Below are 25,766 nucleotides of genomic sequence, written 5' to 3'. Positions count from 1 at the left end.
AGGTTTGATGTACTCTGCTGATCAAAGATCTCTTTTTACCACTTCCAGAAGTTTTCATCCTTTGAGATTAAGCCAATAGTTTCAAGGGCAGTGAGTTTCAGGGCAGCGATAATCCTTGAGTACTCTAAAATAAGATTGCTCCTTTGTCTCAGCCTTGGTTTTCCTGAATACATTTACCAAAAAAACCCCAAAAAACCAAAAAACAACAACGACAACAACAAAAACAACCAAAATATTACCATTCTCTTCCTTCTGCTCCTGCATCCAACATTCTTGGCTTCATAATTTCCTTTTATGATATAGGCCCGATAATTTAGTATTTTAACTTTTCCCAACACAGCGATTAACAATTAACACATTGTAGAAGAGTAGAAGCTCTCTCAATTTCCAAACCTCTGCAGACTCACCCTTAACTACTGAGTTGATCCAGCATGCCCTAGCATGGCACACCGGTGCTCACTGCCTGCCAGACTGGCCCCATCTTTTGCCACAAGCTCTCTCCAACCCATTTTCCCATACATACTCTCTTAAAAATGAGCTAACACCTATGCTTTCAATATATATTTTTGTTATTTTTAAATGACTTGTTATTTTGTTAGTGAAGGAAGAAGCCTCAACAAAGTAAAATATCCTGTCTGTGGCAACACACCTAGCCAGTGGCAGAGCTGTCACATCAAAGGCACTAATCCCCATCTCCTAAGCACCCACTCCTACCTGGTGCCTTTGCCGCCACACTCTGCTCCAAACACCTGGCAAACTCACCCTTGCAGTGAGCACTTACTGACTCTCTAATGCCAACTCAGTTTTCTCTTGCTACCTTTTCATGACCGGCCTGACATAAAATAAACTACGTTTCCAAAAAAATAAAAAATAAAATAAACTATGTTTCCGTTCATGTACCCCCTGCCCCTTGCCTACTTTTATTAGGGAAGAAATAAAACACTACTTGTACCTCTGTTTACCCCATTGCCACAAAGCTCCCAGAAATCAGGGGCCTCATTTTTAATCCTCAGAGCCAACTGAGCTTCTGGAACATTGCAGGTACCCAATAAATGAGTGCTGAAGCTAATTTAGGTAACAGAAGAAAATTAGGATAGCTATTATAATTACCTGAGAAAAGGAAAGAGTGGGTGAAAATGTGTGTGAATATGTATCCATGTTGGCACATAATACATGTGGACTGTCTACAATAGCATAGGTTAATAAAGTACTATATAGATAACCCACATGAATTACCTACAACATGCTGACAGAATAATGATAAAAACTGAGTACAAAGTTAGATTATGGCCAAATTCCTCTTTGTGGAATTTTTATCTAAACAGACACTCTTTTAAAAGCCTTTGAGGATGGTTTATCAATACTTCATAAGCAGGATACAGAGAATAGGTCACTTGTCTAATAAAGATGAATTCTAATTTTCACAGCAAAGCAATTGAGAAGGGTCACAGGATCTTTAAGAAATGTTTTTCAAAGAACAAGGGCCCCTAGTACATAAAACTCACACCATTCTACTAGGAGTGGAACGTACAAAAAGAACAAAGTTAATGGATGGCCACACTAGACAACATGCCTTCTTGGATTTTGCCACCTACCAACATCACCTCACATATCATTTATATTTGATGATTTTTTTAAATGTCTCACTTTTTTTTTTTTTTTTTTTTTTTACTTATAAGGTCAAGAGAGACCAAAACACTTGCTGGAAGAACTGTCAACTTGACAGCTGATGGGTAATATCCATCTCATCTGTACCCACTATTTCTCCCAACATTCACTCTTCCCTTTGGGAATCTTTCAAAGTTGTACCCCACTGTTCAGCTCTCAGCATTTGGATATTTATTCTTCCAAATCACTACTGACAGCAAAATCTCAAAGAAAATCTCTATGTTGTAGTCACTTTGAAAGAATGGTCAAGTTAAACACTCAGCAAGAACCAAAGGTCCCCATGATTAAGTCTTTGCCTTTCAGACAGACTTTCTTCCTTTCTTCCTTCTCCTCCTGTGGCGTGAGGGCTGGGGGTGGTGCCCTTTGGGATAAGTCTAAGTGTCTATCAATCTGACCCACGAGGGTGAAAATAATCACGCCACCCTGGTTTTCCACAAGGACCCCCAGAGTAATACTGTTGCATTGCTCCACCACTGAAAATACTGCCTGATGTACATTACCTTGTCTCCATTTCAGGTTCTAATAATAAATTCAAACTGTCTTTTCAAACCATCTTCTTTAATGCCTGACAGACTCATACTAGAGCTACTCTAGATAAATGCTTGCTTCATCCCAAAGAGATATCAGAAAGAATAATTTCTCTTCAATTCACTCCTGCATTTTTGCCTAATTATTTTGAAACATTTTTGCAGATTTCTCAGTTTCATTAAAATAAAAAATCTCTCAAATCTCTTAACCACTCCCTCCCACCCCCCAATCACAGTTTTTATACTTTTCCCTGTCAGTTTTGAAGTAACATTTTACTACCTACAACATTCATAGTTATGGGGTAAAAATAGTATTCCTTGCAATGAAAAGGGTAACATACATAGTGCATGGCTGAACTGTACTGACCAAACAGAATCAATGGCACAGAAGGAAAGCAGTGATACTTCATAGGATCACCTCTTATCCACCAGTCGGCCACAGGATGACTGTGTGCGCCAGCAGCAAACCATCAGCATGCACATGTTTTCCTCTGTGATTTCTGCTGAAACATAGGCTGTCCAGTGCATACCAGTCTCTAGCCAAAGCCCGATGGGAAGTAACTGCAAGCCATAAACTTGCAGTCCTTTAAAAACATGCTTAATGGATAAAGTATGCAAATACAGCCACCAACGCTTCCAGAGACTCTAACTTATAAATGACTGAGTGTTATTGGAGTTGATTTTTAAATGAAAAATTCAGATGTGATGGCAAGGCAGTTTTTCACAGACCCCCATGTGATCCAAGAGCTGATGCAGTATTGAAGAATTATATACTTCATGATGTAATAAAAAAAAAAAACCTGAATTTTTTACCACCAACTAGGTTTATGAAGAATGGTATACACGCCTGCTATATCAAAGTAAACATTTCATTTCCATAGGTGAGGTAGCAAGGCAAATGCTTCATGGGTGGGCATGTGCAAGCCTACGCTGCCTTTTGGTTCCTTTACGGAGAAAGACAAATGCCAGAATGGGTTACTTCTTTTAAAAAATCTAATCAACACATCTATGTTGTATATTCACGCTAGGCACTGTCCTAGGTTCTGGGAACCCAGAAGTGAACAAAAGAGACCAAACAACTCTGCCATCATGGAGTCCATCCTAATCCATACATTTTGCTCATTTCATAGATCTGAGCCAAAAGATGTATAATTTTCATTTCTCAAGTGTTTTTTTTTTTCTCAAGTGTTTTATGTTAAAATTAACACAGTTCAAATTTTATTCATTTTCTTACAGGGTATGCATTTTAAAAGGCCACCCAACTTTATGGGATATTACCTTGATGTCTAGAAAAAAGATTTTTAATCTGAGATTCTTTTAATTCTTCATCTGTTTCCCAGAATGTGAGGCTGTGAATGAAACCACACAGACTATAGGAAAAATAAAAACTGTTTTCTGAGTAGAAATAAAGTAGAACATCTAATGGGTTCCTCCTATTTCATACTACTTTTTTATGTACATCCATCTCTGGCTCAAATTCACAGATGAGATCCATTAAAATCTCAAGTTCAGTATAGCTTTCTTGAAAATTTTCAAAGTGGCAAACAAATTGAGGAGAACATCTACCTTAAAAACCCATCACTGATGCTCTTGATCAATAGCTGGCATCAATAAATCTTAGATAGACATGTGGGCAAGACTCTTGGAGCCAGGCAAGGATTTTTCTTAATATGGATACTGATGTCATTTAGGCAGAGGGAAGCTGGGCAGATTTGCAATAAGAAGGAAGTGATTATATAATACATCCAAACCATAAATAAACACTCCATTAAGATATAAAATTCTATATGTCCTTAGAAGGGCTTCCTGTGAGCCACTTAACTTAGAAAAAAAAAAGGAAAGCTCTATTAATCATTCATTTGGCCAAAACCTACTGAATCCTTGCCCTATATCCAACACAGCACATCACTACCACCACCATCATCCCCACCACCACTACCACCATGTTGAGTTTACTGTGTACCAGATACTGAGCTGGGTGATGACATGTCTCCTCATTTAATTAGTGAGCAACTCTAGAAGTTGGGTATAATTTTTATCCTCTTTTTAAATGAGAAGATGAAGTAAATAATATCAAAGGAGTTATGCCATCCACTTGTGGTCCCACAGCAAACTAAATAATCAGGCACCAAATGAGCATCTGTCAAACTCCTAAAACCATGGTCTTTTACTGCCACCTCCTCTAGCTTTGAGATATAATTGACATACAACATTGTGTGAGTTTAAATTATAAAATGTGTTAATTTGATACTTACATACTGTAAAACTATTACCACCATAGTTTTAACTTTTTTATCACTTCATATAATAAATAACCATTTCTTTTTTTTAAGAATTTATTTATTTATTAATGAGAGACACAATGAGAGGCAGAGACATAGGCAGAGGGAGAAGCAGTCTCCTCATGGGGAGCCCGATGTAGGACTTGATCTCAGGACCCCAGGATCATGCCCTGAGCCCAAGGCAGATGCTCAATCACTGAGCCACCCAGGTGTCCAATAACCACTTCATTTTTATGATGAGAACATTTAAGATCTACTCTTAGCAACTTTCAAATATATAATGAAGTATTATTAACTACAAGCACCACAATGTACATTAGATTCCAACTTATTCATCTTCTAAATATTTTTTATTTCTTTATTTATTCATGATAGACACAGAAAGAGAGGCAGAGGCACAGGCAGAGGGAGAAGCAGGCTCCATGCTGGGAGCCCGACGTGGGACTCGATCCTGGGACCCTAGGATCATGCCCTTGGCCAAAGGCAGGCGCCAAACCGCTGAGCCACCCAGGGATCTCCCAACTTATTCATCTTCTAACTGGAAGTGTGTACTCTTGGATCAACATCTCCCATTTTCCCCTACCCCAGGCCCTGATAATCACCATTCTCATCTCAGTTTCTAAAAGTTTAGCTTTGTTAGATCCCAAATATAACTAATACCCAGTATTTGTTTTTCTCTGAGTTATTTCACTTAGCAAAATGCCCTCAAAGTCCATCAATGTTGTCTCCAATAACATGATTTCCTTCTTTCTCATGGCACAATATTTCATTATACATACATACATCCCACATCTTCTTTATTCACTCATCCATTGACTAGTACTTAACTTGGTTCCATATCGAGCATCTTTTCACGATGACCACATGCATATCTTCTTTGGAGAAATGTCTATTCAGTTCCTTTGCACATTTTTTATCACATTTTTTTTCTATTGAGTTGTAGGAGTTCCTTATATATTTTCAATATTAACTTTGTACCAGATACATAATTGCAAATATTTTCTCTCAATTCTATAGGTTGCCTTTTTATTTTGTTGATTATTTCCTTTGCTTTTAGCTTTTTAGTCTGACATAGTTCTACATCTTGATTTCTTCATCTGTTGTTTGTACTTTTGGTGTCAAATCCAAAAGCACATTGCCAAGACCTATGTCAAGGGGATTATTCCCTATTTTTTCCTCTAAGAGTGTTCTGCTTTCAGATCTTATGTTCAAGTCTTCGATATATTTTGAGATGATTTTTTGCATATGGGATAAGATGGGGAAGGAGGTAAGGACATGATCTTAAATACTCCATTTTATTGCTCCCAAATAAGCTGCTTAATTGTGGACTCAGTTGCATCATCAGCCTCATATCTGAGTTGAAAAGGATTTTAAACATTATCTAATGAATGATAAACTTCAGATGTTGGCCCATTTCCCATGACCAGCTAACTTGTTAGAGGCAGATATAAAACTAGAATTTAGGTTGTAAAACAAGCTTACTTCTACTATTCTATATATAATTGTGAATATACCATAATCATAATAATAACAATAACAGCAGCTAGCATTTGTGAAATTTAGTATATTTCAAACTTTAAGTGCTATAAATGTAAAAATTCATTTAATCTTCCCAACATAGGAAATGGATTCCACCATCTCCATAAAACAGGTGAACAACTGTAACAGAGAATGTTTCCCCCCCCCCCCCCCAAGGGCACATACGTACTAAGTGGTGGAGCCAAGATCTGAATCTAGATTTGCACAGCTCTCAAGCCCACCATTTAACTACTATACTATTCTGCTTCTTGATTGAAAAAAATCAAATTTTCTCAATGTATCAAACTTTAAAAAGAAAAATACCCTCAGTTTTCCTATGATACTTCTTTGATCACTCCCATCCATATTTATATATCATTTATCTAGCATGCTTTGAGATGTTGATGCCTATCCACCTGATTCTGTGAATACACACACCATCTTCCAATAGATCATTGCTTCTGAGATCAGAGATTAAGTCTTTAATTCTATTTGTTCTTCCCCAGAACCTAATTCTCACAATGCACTATAGTAGAAAGTAAACTTTCAGAAGTGGACATTAAAAAAAGACAAAAAGTAGCAGGTAGCTAACAAAGACAGTTTTGAATTCGCACTACTAAATTTGACAGAAGGTCACTCACACAAAACGATTCATAACCAAATTCAGGGAAAATCCACATCTAAATATATTTTACAAACAAGTATTTAACTAACAGGTGTTTGCCTAAATTAATCGAAGGTATTTCCTACCCTATACACAAATTCACAACTAATCACTTGAATTAATAAATGTATACATATTTCAAGTTCAACAATAGCTACGTGGACTAATGTATTACAGTATTATGGAAATTTTTTTAAAAAATTAAGAAAGACCCAACATACTTACAGAGGCTAACTATATATTAACTTAGGAAACTCTACAATTCAAATTTAAAAGAAATTTGAACAACTCCCTTTACTCCCTTTTACTAAGACAGTAGGAAAATAGAAACATTCTTACTGACAATCAGCTAATCACACGGCTGGATTAACCCAAGATCTCCATTTCCTTTTCAATCAGAATGAGTGATTGTCCTTGGTGCTCAGAACACCTGTTGTGTAAGCGCCTTCCCAGCACATCATACAATCTACTTCCATCAGCTCAGTTGTATGTTTTTGTTTGTTTGGTTTTTGTTTGTTTTTTAAAGATTTCATTTATTTATTCATGAGAGACATAGAGAGAGGCAGAGATAAAGGCAGAGGGAGAAGCAGATTCCTCAAGGGGAGCCCAAATGTGGGACTCAATCCCAGGACCACGCCCTGAGCAAAAGGAAGATGCTCAAACACTGAGCCATCCAGGTGCCCCTCAGCTGTATTGTTTAACCAGAAATCTATATATCCGTTTTCAAGCCTATCATAATTGGCTTTATATTAGATATGGGAAACTTTATAATTGGGGAAAAACATGGTAAAACTCCAAAAGAATCATGCCTTAGATTACTTTGCAAGTGTCCGTGTTTTTGCTTCACTTTGAGGAAACTGTAAGCAGTGCATTAGGACTATTATTTATATAAGAAAGTGGAAGTGAAACTCCAAATAGCAAATCTGGATTTAACTAAGGTATAGATTCAACAAAGGATTGGCAAACAGATGCACATTCCAATATCCGGAGTTAAAACAAAATTTTTACATAGCATTCTAACTTTTTTTCCTATTTTTAAAGCAACTTTTTGTTTCTTTAACCAAATGTTTCAATTGACCAAAGAGAAGTCACAATTGAGCTGAGTAAAAAGGACTTCTATAGTACTATATGCAAGCAACAGGTGGCTAGAGGAAGATGGACTCTGGTCCTGGGCTTGGCTTCCAGAAACTGTCCTCATTCTGTACATTCTTAGCCAATTTTACCTGTGCTAGATCTGAGAGCCTCATGGCATTTCCTCATGTCCTCTGCTACAGTCTCTTAGGCACAAGATTTCCTCCCTCAAATTCTCCCTGTAAGGCCTCCAAGTACTGTGAATGCCTGTTCCTTCCTGCCTGTGCACTTGCTATTCCTCCTACACTTCACTCCACCTCTTCTGCACCTGCTTACAGGCATCATCTCCTCCCCTTTTTCTGATTCTTTAGTTTTATTCGCATCACCTCCTCTGTTCCCCCTTATCACTGGATACATGCTGACCCCATTTTTTGTTTTAGCTGGCTGTAAGCACCACGAGGAACAAGACCCACATTATTTTCATTAACTTTAGGATCTCTAGCATCCAGCATTTTGCCTGGCAGAAAATAAGTCCTTAAGTACTTAATCAATTTATGGATACACTAACTAATGAACTAATTTAGGTAATTGTTCCTCCAAAATTCCCAAAGACAGGAATTCTTCCTTTTCTCACTTGTGCTTTCTATCTGGCACCCTGCAGGAAGCCGTGTCGGGATGCTTCCCTGTGCTGAAAGATTTGAAGTAGGACCTTTTACAATCCATTTCTGAACTCTGCTCTGTATGTTTCAGATAGGGGACCCTAAGGGCCAATGCCAGGTGACAGGTGTTCAGAGGGATCCCACCCTGAGCCACATGGTCTGAGGGATTTCCCTGGGTGTATTTTCTGTCATTCCTAACCACCAGAGCCACACCGAGCAGCCTGATAAGACACCGAATGGCATTCTCTTCTCTCCAGGTGACACGTGTCTCCTGACGCATGGATGTCAAGAACCTCTTCTTTAAAATTCTTAGACTCAAAAAAAATAAAAATAAAAATAAAAATAAAATAAAATAAAAATAAAATTCTTAGACTCCTGGAAGGGTTGAAGGGCATACATTGTCATCTAGAATGGAAAGAGTATGACAGCAAGAGTATATCCGAAAGAAATAGCTATTCCAGAGACAACAGGGTCTCTTCAAAAGCACTCCCCTTCTCCCATTGCTTTGTGAGCAGGAGACTCACATGTCGGTCTTCATGCACTAGAGCCATGTTCATATTCACGCTGCCTGCCAGCACATTTTAGATCCTTTATTCTTCACTATCCCTGGCTAAGATACTCTCACTCCTGCTTTCCACCTGCATCCCCACCACCATCCACAATCACAGTTCTGAAAGTTCTGACTTGACCTTGCCCCTTGAGCCTCATTTCATATGAGAGCATTGTCCATTAACCAGTCAAAATTTTCTTAAATAACTAAATGGTTCCTAAGCTTCTCTGAGTAGTCCAGGAACATCTCACTGCCCTGGGTCTGCTTCTTATCCCCATTTAAATTCCAGACTAGAAATTGATATCGACCCAGCCATAAGCTCTAGAGAACAGATCTTCTACCAATCAGGAGGAAAGAGGGCTTGCTTCATTTCTGTCATTTCATCCCAAATGTCCTGCTGCCTGGAAGATGACATGTAAATGCCACCTTTTATACAAGTACCATTCTAATTTTTATAAGAAATTTAAGACATGTCAAATTCAGCATATACCAAATAACACAATATCCTAAATAAGAGACCATAAAAGAGCATTTACTATGTTCCAAGTCCTGTACCCAGAACATTGCCTGCATTACCATTTCATTCTCTCAGCAATCCTGTAACAAATATTCTATTGCTATCCCATCACAAGAAAGCTAAGCATAAAAAAACTTGCCTGTAGTCATAGGGAATGCAAATTCATTTATGTCAAATTCCTAGTTCAAACCTTATAGCTCAAAGGATTTCCAAATGCAACTGAACAAATAAACAAAATTTATACAGATCTATAGTTCTTCTCTGGACATTTTTTTTTTTTTTTTGAGCAATACTCAATGAGGCAACAAATCTCTAGAATTTCTCATTTCAGGATATTTTCACTAAAGCTAATTCTCTCACATAAACACTATCTGGCATCTCTTTCTAGTTGGTCAACTTGGAAGTGAGATTAAGTACAAATAATGTAGGATAATAATACACCTTATATTTTGCATTTAAGGTACTTTGGTATTTTTACTGGGATACTATTCTATTACTTGAATAAATTGCAGCCTAGCAAGAACAACATTTCATGAACATCTTAGACATAAATACCCAATTCCAGGAAGTCATCCGTTCTCGAAAATGTACAAGTTCATTTCTTCTGTTTCTGTTATTTTGTTCTCAAAATTCTTTCAAAGCCCAATAAGGTAGAACCAGATGGAATCACTGCTTTTAGTTGATGGGGCAGTAGAAGAGCAGGGAGGGAAAAAGAGGAGATTTTACACATAAAGAACCTGACTATTTCAATAATATTTGATGAATCACTGATGAGCTTTAGTTTTTCCCTGTTTGGATTCCTTCTTGATTGTACTGCTAGGAAGTTCGACCAAATCACTTGCCTGCTAATAAAGTGTCAACAGAGGGCACATATTCACAAACCTGTGCGTTACTAAAAATGACCAGCAATTATTAAGCAATAGAGATTCTCTTCTTGAAGGTGTTTTCTTGGGAGCAAGAGGAGTCTCTACTCACTTCACCAAATCATTTAAAGTGTGCGTCGCAGAAAACAATAAGATCTTTAAAACCATTTATCATCTCAAACTTCTCCTGGAACAACAGTTTCATTTTTTATAACCTTACAGAATAGGCACCAAAAAAAAAAATCACTTAACCTATGGAGATCACAACACAGATGCATTTTTTTAATAAAGCCACATATAATATAATAATAAACATAAGCAAACCATTTTCTAGTGGATGCTGGAAGTCTTAGACCAATAATTTATTTAACAGTTAATATTTGAAACATATAGAGAAATACATATATATAATAGTATTAAATTTAAAAAGTAATAAATGTATGATGCACATAGGGATGCCTTTAAAAGTTCAACTTTCTAAAAAAAAAAAAAAGTTTAACTTTCTGTTCCATGTATCTATCCACTGTCCTTTGAAAGTTGATTCTTCTTTCCAAGTGCCATGATTTTGGTCTGTCATTTTAGGTCATTTTTCATTCCAGTCTTAAAGGCACTCTTAAAGGCACATGATTTGCTCTTTGTTCAGAAAGAAGCGATTTCTTCTCAATGCTTGATTGCTTTATCATCTAACTGAGGCTCTGGATTCATCTTCCAATTAACAAAGACCTTTTATACAGTATCAAGAGAACTGGTGGTGGGAGGAGGAAAAGTCTATAGAAAAGGCAAGATCTCCCCAACAGTTTAAAAAAAAATTCCCTCTAATAGGCAAGGTAGATCATGATTTTCTGGCCAAGGAAAGACTGTCCAAAGACCCTAAGTACATTAGATTTGAAGACAAATAAGTGGATAGGGCAATGTTTGCAACATTTTCTTGATGTGGCACCAAGATCCTCCCCACCGGCACAGCTTAAATAGCTCAGCGCGGCCTGCTGATGATATGAATTACCATCCATACACTAGAGCAGTGGTTGTCAAATACTAATGTACTTAAATATCATTTAGATAGCTTGTTAAAACGTAACTTCCTGAGTCCCACTTCCAGAGATTCTGATTTACCAAGTCTGTGTGCAGCCCATGAATTTGCATTTCTAAGAAGCTCATGCATGATGCCAAATGTGGGACTGAGGACCACACTATGAATACCCTTCAGAGCACTGGGATTCCAAAACACTCAGGGTAAACTGTATACTCACTCTGCATCTAAAATTCTGCTCTTGGATTATTTCAGTCGGCAGCCTTAAGAAACATGTGGTCTTCAAAGAAACCATAATGCTACAGTGGGAGGCTATCCTCCTTTGTGGAAGAAGGAAGGAAGGAAAAAAAGAAGGGAGGGAGGGAGGGAAGACAGAATTTAAGTGATGGGTCTTCTTCACTTGAAACAGAGAGCAAGCTGACTCAGGGTTACAAAGGCCTATCTCATTCCTGATCTTTTGTCATTGAGAGAGACAGGAGCAGTCCATGTCAAAAATGCACACTGCACATTCCCAGGAAGCGACTCACAGGGCCAATTGTAATTTTATTTAAGCCTGCCTGAACTTGTTTTTCTTATTTTTCCCCTGTAGGCATTCATGAGGATTTTTTTTTCCCCTTTGCAAGACAGAACTCTAAGATAAAGTCACAGATGGGGGCTTCACCAAAAACTAGCAAACTTTAAAGCAAAAATGAATAATAAAAATCAAGCATTTCTGTTTATATCAAGATTCACCCCACAACCCCTCTACTCATCTTCCTACACAAAGAAAATCATCCCAAAGTCAGATTACTGGGAACATGCCTAAGTTCTTTCTGTGCAGATCCATATGGTGATGTTTAGAACACCAAACATCTAGATAAAACCAGACAAATTCCTTACTACAAAGTATGGTTGCAAATCCAAATGCCTACAGCCTAAATAAGGTAATTTAATGGATGAAGCCAGGAGTAAGGGAAAACAGGGCAGCAGGGAAGATGGAGAACCTAAGAGTCCCAGCCTTATCAGCTATTCCTAATCAGCTGACGTCCAATTCTAATCAAACAGAAATACATTTTTGGTTTTTCCTTCCAGTCCTATTTCTTGGATTTTACATTGAATTACGGGTACCATGTACAAAAAAAAAAAAAAAAAAAAAAAATCACAGAGAAACTGGATGAAGGTAACTTCCTCCAGAAAAGGTTCGTCCTAGGCTATGGGAGGCAGCCTGGGATAGGTCAGGTTGCCTTTATCCACCATGGGATTGAGTGGACTCCACTGTGGCTGACGTTTTGAAAGATCTGCTCTGCCTTTTTTGCTCACATTCTTGGATGTAGTTTGAAAGTCTGTAGTGTTTACCAGTCTCCTTTGTCCTTCATGAATGCTGAACTCCAATTGTTTTACCTTTAGCCCTGGGAGAAATTGTCACAATGAGCAATTTACTTACTTTTTTCTTTTCTTTCTTTTCTTTATCTCTTTCTCACAAAGAGAGGCAGAGTTGGGGCCTATGGAGTCAGGCCCCAAGACAAAAGGAAAACAACCCTCCTAGAATTCCACTGCTCATAATGTTGCATGTCTGTCCCCACACCCACAAAGCAGCAAAAAATGGAAAAGATTCAGGTGTTTTTTGTTGTTGTTTGTTTTAGCACTTTACGTTTTCTGCGATCTGCTCTTAAATGTCCTAGCTTCACACCTCCACAGCATAAAAATTAGGTAAATGCCTTCAGGAATGAACAAGACTGCCCGAGATCAGGGTAATATCTAGTACCTGCTTTCTTTCTGAGATCACATCCCATCAAGTCCCAGCTGCTTTAGCATCCCTAGACTTTGACGTTTTTCTCTCTTGCCTTGAGAGATTGCCAAAAAAATCTCCCGCCTTCTCTGCTCCCAGGCACAATCTTTTGCCTGATTTCTCAGCTTTCATTCAAACCAAAAGTTGGAGAGATCCCTTAAGGGAAAAGCAGGTTGTGGAACGCTGGCTCACCACTTTATAGTTCCCTATGCTCTAAGAGTCTTGGTTTTCTTGGCAACTCTTTAATGTCTTCAAGTTAGGAACATTTCAGATTTTGTTTAATTTGGCTTCTCTACTGTTTTTAAAGAAGTGTTGATTTTTCATAGACCGCCCCAATTTAGCCAGAGGCAAAAGTCCCCAGGTAGGCTGGTTGGTTGGTTGACTGACTGCTTGATTGATTTTTTGGAGATTACAACTAACACGTACTTTATTTCCTTGATTGAAAGCCTTGTGGTACAGACAAGGTTTAAAAGGGTTGACCTCGAATTTGTTCACACTGACTCCAGTGAGTTGTATTTGGGTTTTCTATGCTTGAGGCTACTCAATTGCTCCTGTTGCAATAGGTTTGTTTTCTTTCAGGATCAAGGTGGGTATTTTCATTTAAAATCTTATTTTTAATTCCTTCTCTGGCAATTCTTTTCTGGATTCTTAGCTTTGCATAATTATATCTACAATGCAACCAGCATTTTTGAGTCACTAAGATAAATCCTCCTACTCCAACATCATATGATCGTCTTATTCTACTAGTTAATAAAAAATGTCCAGGGTCAACCAAAAATATATCCTAATGAACCACACAACGCTGAATCCTGTGCACAAGGAATGTTTTCGACATCTAAAATTCTTAGGAGCTTAACTAGCTTCCTCTTAGTGGAGTCATCAAGCTCAGCCATGGGCCTCAGTCCCTGGTTAATTTAATACAGTAATATAACTACTTCCCCAGGAAATCATGTATTTATTCTGACATTTAGGAATTAACTTCATATTTAAACACAATCCACATGAGCTATGTAGGAATTATTTTGGTAAAAAAAAATATATGTATATATTCAATTTCTTTTTATATATATATATATTCAATTTCAAACAAGATATCAAACTAATACTTTTGGTTCAGTGATCTCTTTCAAGACAGATATGTCAAGCAATTTTTGTATTTTGTCAGCAGCCTTAAAAGAAATTGCAAATAACCACAAATCTTTGTTACACTTTAGAGTACTTGAGACACTCCAGATAAATATTTTACAGTAGATGGACAGTAGGCAGAGGAATGGTTTCACGTAATAAGTAATACAAGAAAGTGACAAGACAGCTACCTTATGCTTATCAGGGAACAAGAGGAGAATGCTTTCACCAAATGTCACTCTTGTAGTCACCAGTAATTGGCTCCACTTGACACAAAGAGGGATTTAAATGGAAACACTATCTGACGTAAGTCTTTCTAATGCAGAGCTCTCCTTAAAGATGGACATAGGACACACAGTAAAATAGCCAAATTATTCCCATTGCCATGTGCCATCTCCAACTGTGGCTTCCTGGGAATTCATCTACAGAAGTACAGCAACAAATTCTCTTTGAGATTACTGCCCTGTTAGGACATAACCTAATAGATATGGAGCTCTCCATCACATAGGTAGCTGGAGAAGGTGGCAGTGGTTCGGTAGAAGACTGTCCACAGTGAATGCCCACTTCAGTTCCTCTAGGACTGTAACTGATCACATGGCAGGCCCCTGCTGAAAGAGCTCTTGTCTCTTCTATAACTCGCCTATATAATAGTCAAGAGAGAATACCCAGGCATCCAAGTGATGGGGATATGGAAAGATATCAAGACATGGCACATATTCTAAACTAACTGCTTTTCACAATTATCTAGTTTGTAAGACTTATAGACAAATAAATAGAACCTTAGGCCTATAAACAAACAAAAAGTAAATTTAAAACATGTCTAATATGGTGTACAGTATCAGAAGGTATCAACCATTGGCAAAAAAAAAAAAAAAATAGCATTATCAGTATATAGCAGGCACTGTGCCAAGGATATTATACGAAATCTGTTCATCTTCATGGCAACTCTTCAAGGTAAATACTCTCATAATCCTCATTTTGATAGATGAGACAAATGAAGCATAGAGCGGTTTAGTAATTTACTCAAAGTAGTAAGTGGTAGAGAGAGTGTCAACCTGAAATTAAGTCTCAAGATGCCATAACACAAGCCCTTAACCACATCCCTTTACAGGCCTCCTGGATGGCACTGATCATAGTAATGTCTCACTATGAATTCCCTATACTTTAATAATGTGAGTATGGATTATGGACATGTGCCTTTCCTAGCTGTCCTTAAATTCTGAGCTAAATATAAAATTAATGACATCTTGGGAGCTGTGATTCTTCCCTAACACATTTTGCTAAGAACATGGCTTATGAAATCTTTATATCTAGTTGAAATGTGTTTACTAAGTCTTGCCAGGAAGTTCATTCTAAAGGGATATTCCACATGGGCAATGTAAATTGCTATAAGGGCTAAGAAGCCTTCATTCCAACTAGTTTTTGCTGCCAAGTAATAAGTAATTTAGTAGATTTGGAAAACGAAGCACAGGGTCTATCCCCTTTCACAAGTTACTAGGACTGCGTAAAGATCAGTCACTCTATATGGAATTAGAAAATATCCTATCTGGCACATGGAGTTTGCCTCCCTTGATGTTGTTGGAAACTGCACATAGTGTTTAGACCACATATCTCTGAGGAAGCACAAACCTGTTCCGATGGCCTAGAAACTCCACATTGCAAATATGCATTTCAATGCGGGTTTATGAGCATGGAGGAAGGAAAACTGGTATCCCAACCTGCAGGCCAATATCCTGTTCCTGGCTTTTCTGTCTTATAGCTGTGCAACCATGAACAAGTCACACCATGTGGGTCAGTTTCCTCCTTAATAAAAGATGCTAACCTGCCTCCTGATATTCTTGTAAAGGTGGTACCTTTGAAAGCCCTCTGAAAAACTATTCAAACAGATCATGTGACATATACATATATGCTTACACACAGCACCAAGGGCTAAGCTGTACTCATTAACTGGATGCCAATAGCTAGATGATTATCAAGGTAGAAGACAGAAGTCCACTAAGCCACACTCTAGAGGAAGTGAGCCTGTGAGGAGATGCCCAGTTACTATGGTGATGGGAAAGGACAGAGCAGTCCAGCCTTAGGGACAGGGAGGAAAAGAAGGACACAGGTTGGCTACAGGAGTAGGTTCTAGAGAGCCTACCTAATGAGCACTGGGTAAGTACGGAATTCTGGAAACAGCAGCAAAGAAGAATTCACTCATTAACAGAAAATAATCTGATATAGAAAGGCTGTGTGTCAGGCACCATAAACCACAAACACCAACATGCAGGATCTGGCTTGATCCTAATAACAAGCCAGTGAAGGTATCCTCTCTATTTACTGATTAGGTATCTGAGCCTTTGAGCATTTTATTAATTGTCAGGTCCATATACAGAGTCAGTGGTAGAGGCCAGGTTCAAACAGAGCCATTGTCAGGATACAAACTAGTCCATCTATCAAGCTACATTTCTGTAGAACAACTCCATGTTCAAATATATGGGGGAGAAGTCAGGTATGGTATACACTCAAATGTTCACAGCACTCTTTCTGTGCTGTGAAATCACAAGTGACTTTCTCAATACCCATAAGTATTATCTGACTTTTGTTATCAAAAAGAAAAAGTAATTAAAGAATTAAAAGGGATCTTCATTTTTCCTTCTTAAAGACAACTCTTATCCCCAAATGCTTTAGATTTGTGTAAAAAAAAAAAAAAAATGAGGAAGTCAAAAGGACAGTTTGTTAAGGGTTAAATATTATACATTTGATTAAGAGTTTAAGTATCTGTGGGACAGCAGAAAGCCACTGAAAACACTGAAGTGAACCTAGTCTAGTAAGAGAAGTTGAACTTGAGGTTCATGTTGGCAGGAGTGGGGCACCCTCACAGGGTTGGGGGTCAGTGTAGAACACTTTACAAAGTTGTCCCCACTCTAAGCTGTCTTTAAGTTTCAGAGAGAACTCTGGGAAGAATTGCCAGTATAGGATCCACTGTGATGGTGGGAATCATCAGTTCCACTTCTTAATGCATTGGCTTGGAGAAAGGCTAAGGATCAATGATACATAAAGAGATAATCAGTAGAGAGCTATGCAAGTAGATAAGATAGTAATGGGAGAAGGTCAGAGAAAAACAGAAACGATAGACCTATAAAAGCTTCATACTTGGAAACTAGGAAGAAGATAAATGGAAATGAAGGGCAGGGGAAGGGGAAGTAAGCAGAGGTGTGGGTGGAAGGGTATTAAGAATATTCTAAAATAAATACTTGTTTCTTACAATGGAAGAAGGTTTTATAATGTAAAACTATTTGTTTTAAAAGAAAATTTTCATACAGCAGGCAAATCCTTACCTAGATTAACACAGAAAATGAAAAAGCTGGTTTTCATTTAGTATTTAATATGTGAAACATGGTAATCTCTTATATTTGGGGGAGGAGACCACATAGGCTATGATGATGAGATTTATAAATGAATAAAACGACTTTCAAATTAACTGTTTCTAATAGTTTAGAGTTAAAATGGATATTTGTTACATTTATGTTGAAAACTAGTTTCTAGGAGTTCTTAAGCCAACTAAGAAGGCAATCACAATATGAACTCAAAATGAAATGCTTTGAATTAAACATTAGCAAAAAAACAATTAACGAAAGACCCAATAGCCTTTCATTACTGTTCAAAAAAAATTTTTTTTTTTCACTAAGTTTTATCTATCTGACAATGTTGAATTTAATCTAAACCCTGTGCTCTCAGGAAATAGCCAAGGTCAAGAGGTTCTTACCCTTTTGTTTTTTTGGGAAACACCCCCAAGTCCAAGGACCGATCTGCCCTTGGATATTCTGAGACCCCACATCCACCCTTCTTCATGACACCCGTGTTTCATAAAACCTCCAAAGTTTTACCTCATTTTTGACGACAGTTGCATAGGAAACATGCCATTGTTTCCATATGCCATAATTGATATAATTCCTCTATTGCCATTTAGGATGCTTCCAATTTTTCACAACTACAAAGAAAGCTACATCAGTCATCTTTGTACAAACAACCAACTTCAACTCTTCTCCTCTTTCTTTGAGACATTCCTCATTAGTAAGCATTCCCCCTATTGTAAAAGCCTGGATAAAATCATGTCCTTAATTGTCTGATACATCTTATCTTTGACATAGTTAGCTGTTAAGAGTTTTCCAGAAAAATATACCAGGAAATAAATGAGACCATATCACACATACTTGCTCCATGCTTTTTTTTCAGAAAACATATAAATGCAAAACAAAAAATTTCACAAAGGATAATCAATATCAATTGATAATGCTGGTGCAAAGACTCCAAGAAAGGAAATGAGAATCTATGAACAATCTCAGTTTGCCTGAAGATAAATTAGTACAACTGAAAAATATTTCAAATTTTGTATTTGCATGGCAAGGAAAATAATATTAAGTAAGGAAGCCAGCTGGACTCACCACAATCGGGAAACACTTGCAACTTAGCAAACCACACAGGTAGCACGAGGCATTTCACAAGGGCCAAAATGTTTGACCAATTCTAGCAATGTGAGAAGAGAGAAGATCACGGCTTTGACAAAAGAACAAGGTCCTAAATATGACAGGGACTTAAAGACATAGACTTCAGGCCCACATGGGATTCAGGAACCACCTAGTTCCAAATTTCAGCAGGTTCAGGAATCACAAATCCCAGGCACAATTCAGTGGGGTAAATCCAATCAATGTTACAAGACTTGAGATTTTCTACAAGTTTATTTTGCTTGGAGGAATATCATTAAATATATCACATTTTATTTCTACACTTCTGTAGGACTTCTTGTGTAAATGGGGGAAGGAGAGTCGAATATTCTAACCACTTGTCATTTTAGGTTCTGCATAAGTGAAATGATGCTGCAACTCCAAGGCAGGGAAGTTTACAGTAGAGGCAGCTCCACTTGATAACAAAACTGCCCTAATTTGGACTATGAATTAGCAACCTATTTTCTGAGTATTGCAACAAATGAAGCATACACTTTACCCATTTAAATCTTGGAAAACTCTCCAAGGCTCCACTGACTGATGCAAAAGTGAGATGCAAAAAGGCTTCATTGCATGCCTAGGATAACAAAGTTGGTGGGAAGTGGTAAACAGTGATGATTAAGGAAGGATTCAACATGTAGAACTGTTAGAGTCAAGGACATTCAAATTTGTATGAGACCAATAGAATGTGGCCAAATAAAAGTATTTAATGTGACCAGTTTAACAAATTCAAAACAATGATTAGGAATTAACACATCCATCTTCTGAATGTTAATGGACAGCTCTAGACTGCTGGGGAAAAGATTTTTTTTTAATAGTGCTGGAACTTGCTTGCAAAGTTTTTTCTCTTGAGTCGATTAAATATCCCCTCCAAAATCTTGTTTATATTATTAATTTGTTCAGCAACCCCTGTCTTCAGAGAAGTGTAAATTTCCACCTGGTCCCTGAAGAGTTAGCACATATTTTTAATTAAAATAGTCTTGAATAAATTGAGTTGTTATTCTTACAGGCTATATTACTAATAGTATTAACTCTAAATAAAACAGAAGGTTTAAAAAAACAAGGTACATTAAAAATATGCACATAGAGGGGGCCTTAAACAGTGAAAGACAGATTGAAACTTCATAAAAAGATCTGATCCAAATTATGAAAAAGGGACAGTGAGTCATTTCTATAGTTTTCATGAATGATTCACAACAATAAATGTAAAGATGTGTCAAAAGTTTACAAGTTCAAAGTATAAACTGAATGCTTCCTTTAGGAAAAGCTAAGACAAAATTAAATGCCACGAGAAAGACTTTGACACTTTTCTCTCTTATGATCTAAATGATAGTAACAGTTATGTGCATAATGATAGAATTATATGCTGTCATGAACAGTTTAATTATTATATGCCCCAGCAGATTTTTTTTTCTTAAAAATCAAGTGCCCCGTAGAACTTCCATATCTGAATGCTTCTAACCTAACTTTGCCATTCTTCTACTATATTCAATTTTCTATGGACATAGAGGAGTGGCTGGTACCTTAAAATGATGCTATTAAAATTCTTTCACTTTGATTTTAAGCTCTAGAGGCTAGGTAGCATTTTGTCAGTATCTGCCATGCAGAGTGGCTGAACCCATTCATTCTTTCTACTGCCTGAATGCCTCCTTCATGCCAAGTACCAGGCTAGGATATGAGACAATGCAGGAGGCCAGGGGATCTTACTGGCAAACAAGGAGACTGGAAGCAAGCAGGGAACTGTGCAACAGAGGCAGCTTTGGGCCAGTGGTATCTATGCACTCAGATCACACAGTCAGACCCGGTTTATATCCTAGATGTGACTTTAGGTACATTAGAGTCAAGATCTCTAATTTAACCTCTTCCCCATCTGAAAAACAGAAGCAATGAAAATTCCTGCCTCACAGATTTATGAGGATTAAATGAGAGGATGCAATGCTCTTAATATAATTCCAGGGCACATAGTATATGCTCAATGAATATTAGCTGCCGTAAGGATGTTAATTATATTATTATTACATTTTGCATTATAACAAGTGTCATGAAGAGCTATGTAAAGGATACTAATAAGAACACCAGGAAGAGCAATAAATCTCCCTAGAGTAGTTCAGTATGAACAGACACACTACAGAGAAGAGCATGCCAAGACTAGTAACGAGTCTTCGATATACAGGAGAAAATAAATAATAAATAAATAAATAAATAAATAAATAAATAAATAAATAAATAATAGTGTTGTTCAAGAGAAGATGTCGTGTTCATTTAAACGACTATTTCATCTTAAGAAAGCAGTCGTCAGCTACTGATCAAATCAGAACCCTAGCTATGCTGATGATCATTATCATCAGCATCCATAAATTCATTTGCTGCATCACATCTTGGCATGTGAATGCTCATTTGTTACAATTATCTCTTCAGTTTGACATGGAGAGAAAGCAACCATAAAGCAACTTCTATTACCCTGGGAGGCTCCTCCAAATAATTAAAATTCTGAAGCACTCCTCAAGCTGAAAGCAGATCAGCCCCTCACTGAGGGCACATTCTATTAAATAAGCAGGCTCATGTTTGTTGTTCCTGTAACCCAGGTCCTTGAGCTCACAAATCCCACAGCACCAAAAGTCATTATTTTTTTAACCTAATTTAATTTTTTAAGTCCCATATCTATCTTTGAAAAAGAAGAAAAAGGCCACCATTTCTTATACACATCTTGGGCCCTTCCTAGGTACTAGTCATGGGGCTAAGCTTATAACATACATGATCTCACCTTTCATTGTTTTCTAGGGTGATGCTACTATTACTCAGAGTTTTAATTTTTTTTTAATAATAAATTTATTTTTTATTGGTGTTCAATTTGCCAACATACAGAACAACACCCAGTGCTCATCCCGTCAAGTGCGCCCCTCAGTGCCCGCCACCCAGACACCCCCGCTCTCCTCCCCTTCCACCACCCCTAGTTTGTTTCCCAGAGTTAGGAGTCTTCCATGTTCTGTCTTCCTTTCTGATATTTCCTACCCATTTCTTCTCCCTTCCCCTCTATTCTCTTTCACTATTATTTATATTCCCCAAATGAATGAGACCATATAATGTTTGTCCTTCTCCGATTGACTTATTTCACTCAGCATAATACCCTCCAGTTCCATCCACGTCGAAGCAAATGGTGGGTATCGGTCGTTTCTAATGGGTAATATTCCATTGTATACATAAACCACATCTTCTTTATCCATTCATCTTTCGATGGACACCTTTACTCAGAGTTTTAAAGGAAACTAAGGCACAGAGAGGTTCAAACTCTTGCCCAAGTTTCATTTGCACAAGCATATTAGAGCTATGATTTGAATCCAACTTTCAAGTGAATTTCCATATCCACTATATTACAGCATCTGTACCTTGAGAATATATTTTCTTTTCTTTCTTAAAGCAATACTTACATTCCAAATGCAAATGAAGGTCAGGTGGAAGTAATGTATGGGCGGGAGAGGATAGGTAGGAGCAGGAAAAGGAAGATAAATGACTCAGCCACTGCAGGCAGATGTTAATTTAGAATTCATGAAGGATCCTACTCAGTTTGGGTTTTCATGGAGACAAGACTGGATTCTTTCTTTCACCAAAGACTGAACTTCATCTTAAGTCAAGGTCTTAGACAGCAAGGGCCACACACGTCCTACTAGACTCTGAGGACTCATTTCCTCCGTTATTGAGCTTCAGACCTGCCATCTTCTCATGGACCTTTCCAAAGTGACAGTCTAGTCTTCCTCATGAAATAGGAGGAAAGCAACTTAACTACATTGCTGTAAGCATTCATTAAAATGAGGTAACATTTTGTTAAGTGTAGTGCTAGGCACAGAGCAGGCATTCAATATGTTGCTCCATTAGTAGTAACTTTTACAGATATTATCATGATTTGTAAAACGAGTCCTTTAGCTAATACGGAAGCAATATCTTATACCGCATGCCCTCCTCTCAAGATTATGCAACCTAATAGAAATTAAAATCATTAGCTTCTGCAAAGGAGGAAACCTGCAAATGACTGCTCTGTTTGGCTTGTAACAGCCACATGCTCAACTGGAGGAAAATGTATTTTGGTAAATACATTTTGATAAATGTTTGTCAATAGGGAAAAATGGGCTGGCATCAGAAAAAGGAAATTCATAAAGAGGAAAAAAATAATCATTCTATTTTAAAGGAACAAAATCCATTAAACAAATCTGCTTACCAAATGCAGCTTAAATACCACTAACAACTGGGTAAAATAAAAAACAAACAAAAAAACAACTGGGTAAACTGAGTCCAGCAGTGGTTGGACTCATGTAATAAACCAATTAATTTAACTAGTCAATGAATCCAAAAGAGGTCCAGTCCATGTGCATGAAGACTGTGCCAGTAAGCTAAACTAACAGAAAGATTTGGCATATAAAGGGCCACCAGACTCAATTAATTCACATTTGATCGGATGCCCTGGATAATGTTGGCTCACAGCTGGATTTGTACAACACAAAATACACAGAGTTGTATTTAAATATTAATAAGTATAAATATTTTAAAAGGTATATCTTTTTTACTTATCACATAGCCCAGGGGAAAAAGAAAGGTTGCATAATTCCAGGATACCTCAAATGAGGGAGGCTCCCAGTCTTCACTGAAGTTCAAGAGCATCTAATTCATACCTACTCTGTCACACTCAACACTGCCCACCTCCCATGACCAGATCTGACTTGCCACTCCCCATCCATGTTGACTTTAGACAGAGCTATCAGTTTTGCAAAGTCACACTATGGGGAACACTATGTCCTGTCTTAAAGACAACACTAATTATGGAACTAACCTATTTAATCTCTTGCCCCAAAGATTTCAGCATTTAACTCAGCTTCCCCATAATTCACTGTATGCAGCAATTAAATTAATGGCAGCGGCAGCACCATGGAATCCTTTAAGCCCCTATGGGCTTGTTCCTTTGATTAGACCAGATCAAGGAAGCTGCAGCTATTTGCAGGCAGATTAGAGGGGCTCCCTTTTTATTGCCATCAGGGCTGAAGATTGAAAGGTCAGGTGTGTTGACATCTTACTCATCTCCATCTGTGACAGTTTACATTGAGGTTATTCTTAACGAAGGTTTTTATTACAGAAAGAGGACCACATGGATCGGGAGGCATGAAGGCGCCCTCATATATCTCAGGCAAAGGTACCAAGCACATTTATGCATATTTGCTTCCTCAGCACACCCTGACTACCACCTCCAGGTGCCAATAGTGGGTGCAGGAAATCAGTGTCCCGATGCTCCATGAGATAAGATGGGGGCCTTCAGGGTCATACAACATTTAATTATCATGGTTTGAGGACTATGTTGCATTTTATTACATCTTAACATTTAGTGGAAAGAAAATCACTTCCTCTTCTTATGTGTATATCAGTCATTCCCAAATCTAGCTCAACCAAAATCACTTGAACTTTTTTATATTTAAAAGAAAAAAAAAAAAAAAAGCTGAAAAACTGCTTCCCAAGTCTCACCCCAGGGCTGGTGAATAAGTATCTCTTGGGGATGGGGCCCAGGAATCTTTAGTTTCTAAGAGTTCCTGAGGTGGTTCTAGTAAAGAACCAGTTCAAGGGCTCACTAGCTTATGTCACAAATGCAAAAGTATAAGAAAGTTTACCTGAAAAGAATTAATAATAATGCTCAACTAAGTTAAACAATGAGTAGGTTGGGATAGACTCCCTGGGATTAAAATCTCCTTCCCCCACTGCTAGTAGGGTATACATATACACATTACGGAATTGCTCTGAGTCTCATTTTTCCTCACTTTTGAAGTGGGGTTAATACTACCTATCACAGGTACCTGTATGGAAAGCACTCAGCATGGGCCACACTATATTAAGTTATATGAAAAGCATGAGTGATGATTATTTTTTTTAAATATTTTTTTTAATTTTTTTTTTTTTTTTTTTTTTTTTTTATGATAGTCACAGAGAGAGAGAGAGAGAGGCAGAGACACAGGCAGAGGAAGAAGCAGGCTCCATGCACCAGGAGCCCGACGTGGGATTCGATCCCGGGTCTCCAGGATCGCGCCCTGCGCCAAAGGCAGGCGCCAAACCGCTGCACCACCCAGGGATCCCCTGATGATTATTTTTTAACCAGATTCCAGAAATTCTAGACAACAAAGCTCATTGTATCATAGTAAACAAGTTTTCCACAAAACAGAATAGCCTTTTTCTTCTCATTTAGTTCTTTACACTTAATACTACACTTGCTGTGGGTTAGGCTGAACATAATGACTAAATTAGAATTTAAAGCTGCATTACTTAATAATTTACTTAATTCAAAGGCACCATCAATTCACTAATAGCTTTGTTGGAATTAAAGAAGGAAAGTATGTGATGATTGTGAACTGCATCCCAATTTCAGAAATGTTAAAATGTACTGGGGTGAGCTAGGAAAGAAGAATCCGATGTTGTCAAGAACCAGGAAAGTCTGTATTAACAAGCCTACAAGTCCCCAATAACACATAAAATTCCCCTGAGCTGCAATCAGCAGAACAAGAGCCCTACAAAATATTCTAGAGCCAAATAATCTGGAAATCACTGCCTATCATTGTCCTCCTTCCCATATCCTCTTTTCATAGATTTGTGATATATATTCACATATTAAAATATCTGAAGGTTAAGAAGCCTTGCAATAGATATACACCAGTTGAACTTGCCTTGAACTTTTCTACTGACCCTTTGGGGAATAAACTTTATCAGTACATATTTTGAGAAATGTTAAAATAAAGCAATTTCTTGCCTACAGTAATTATGAATATCTTTGTCCAAATATCTTATCTTGTCAGAGTACAAGGTCTATGGGGAAAGAAGTCCCATGTCTCAGACTAACCACAGGATTCACAGCTTCCTTCCAAGGATAATAAGATCCTTTCTTGTTATTTATTAGACTGTAAAAAAATGAACCATGAAAAAGCAGGGAGAACCATTACTTTTTCTGAGCAACCTGTAAGTTGAGAACATTACTGAGCATCTATATTGCATGATAATTTGACAAAAAGACA

The 25,766-nt window shown here is 37.6% G+C and overlaps 1 protein-coding gene and 1 non-coding gene across 2 annotated transcripts in view; both read right to left on the bottom strand.

Moving 5' to 3' along the window:
• Positions 1 to 25,766, bottom strand: part of FHIT (fragile histidine triad diadenosine triphosphatase) — a 980,189-nt gene that overhangs the window by 663,820 nt on the left and 290,603 nt on the right. The window lies entirely within an intron of this gene.
• On the bottom strand, positions 12,811 to 12,949 carry LOC112913343 (small nucleolar RNA SNORA55). The gene has a single exon (XR_003233671.1). It is a non-coding gene; the product is annotated as a small nucleolar RNA SNORA55 (small nucleolar RNA).

Source organism: Vulpes vulpes, chromosome 9, assembly GCF_048418805.1.
Source record: "Vulpes vulpes isolate BD-2025 chromosome 9, VulVul3, whole genome shotgun sequence".
Lineage (NCBI taxonomy): Eukaryota > Metazoa > Chordata > Mammalia > Carnivora > Canidae > Vulpes > Vulpes vulpes.
This window is presented reverse-complemented; position numbering and strand designations above follow the sequence as displayed.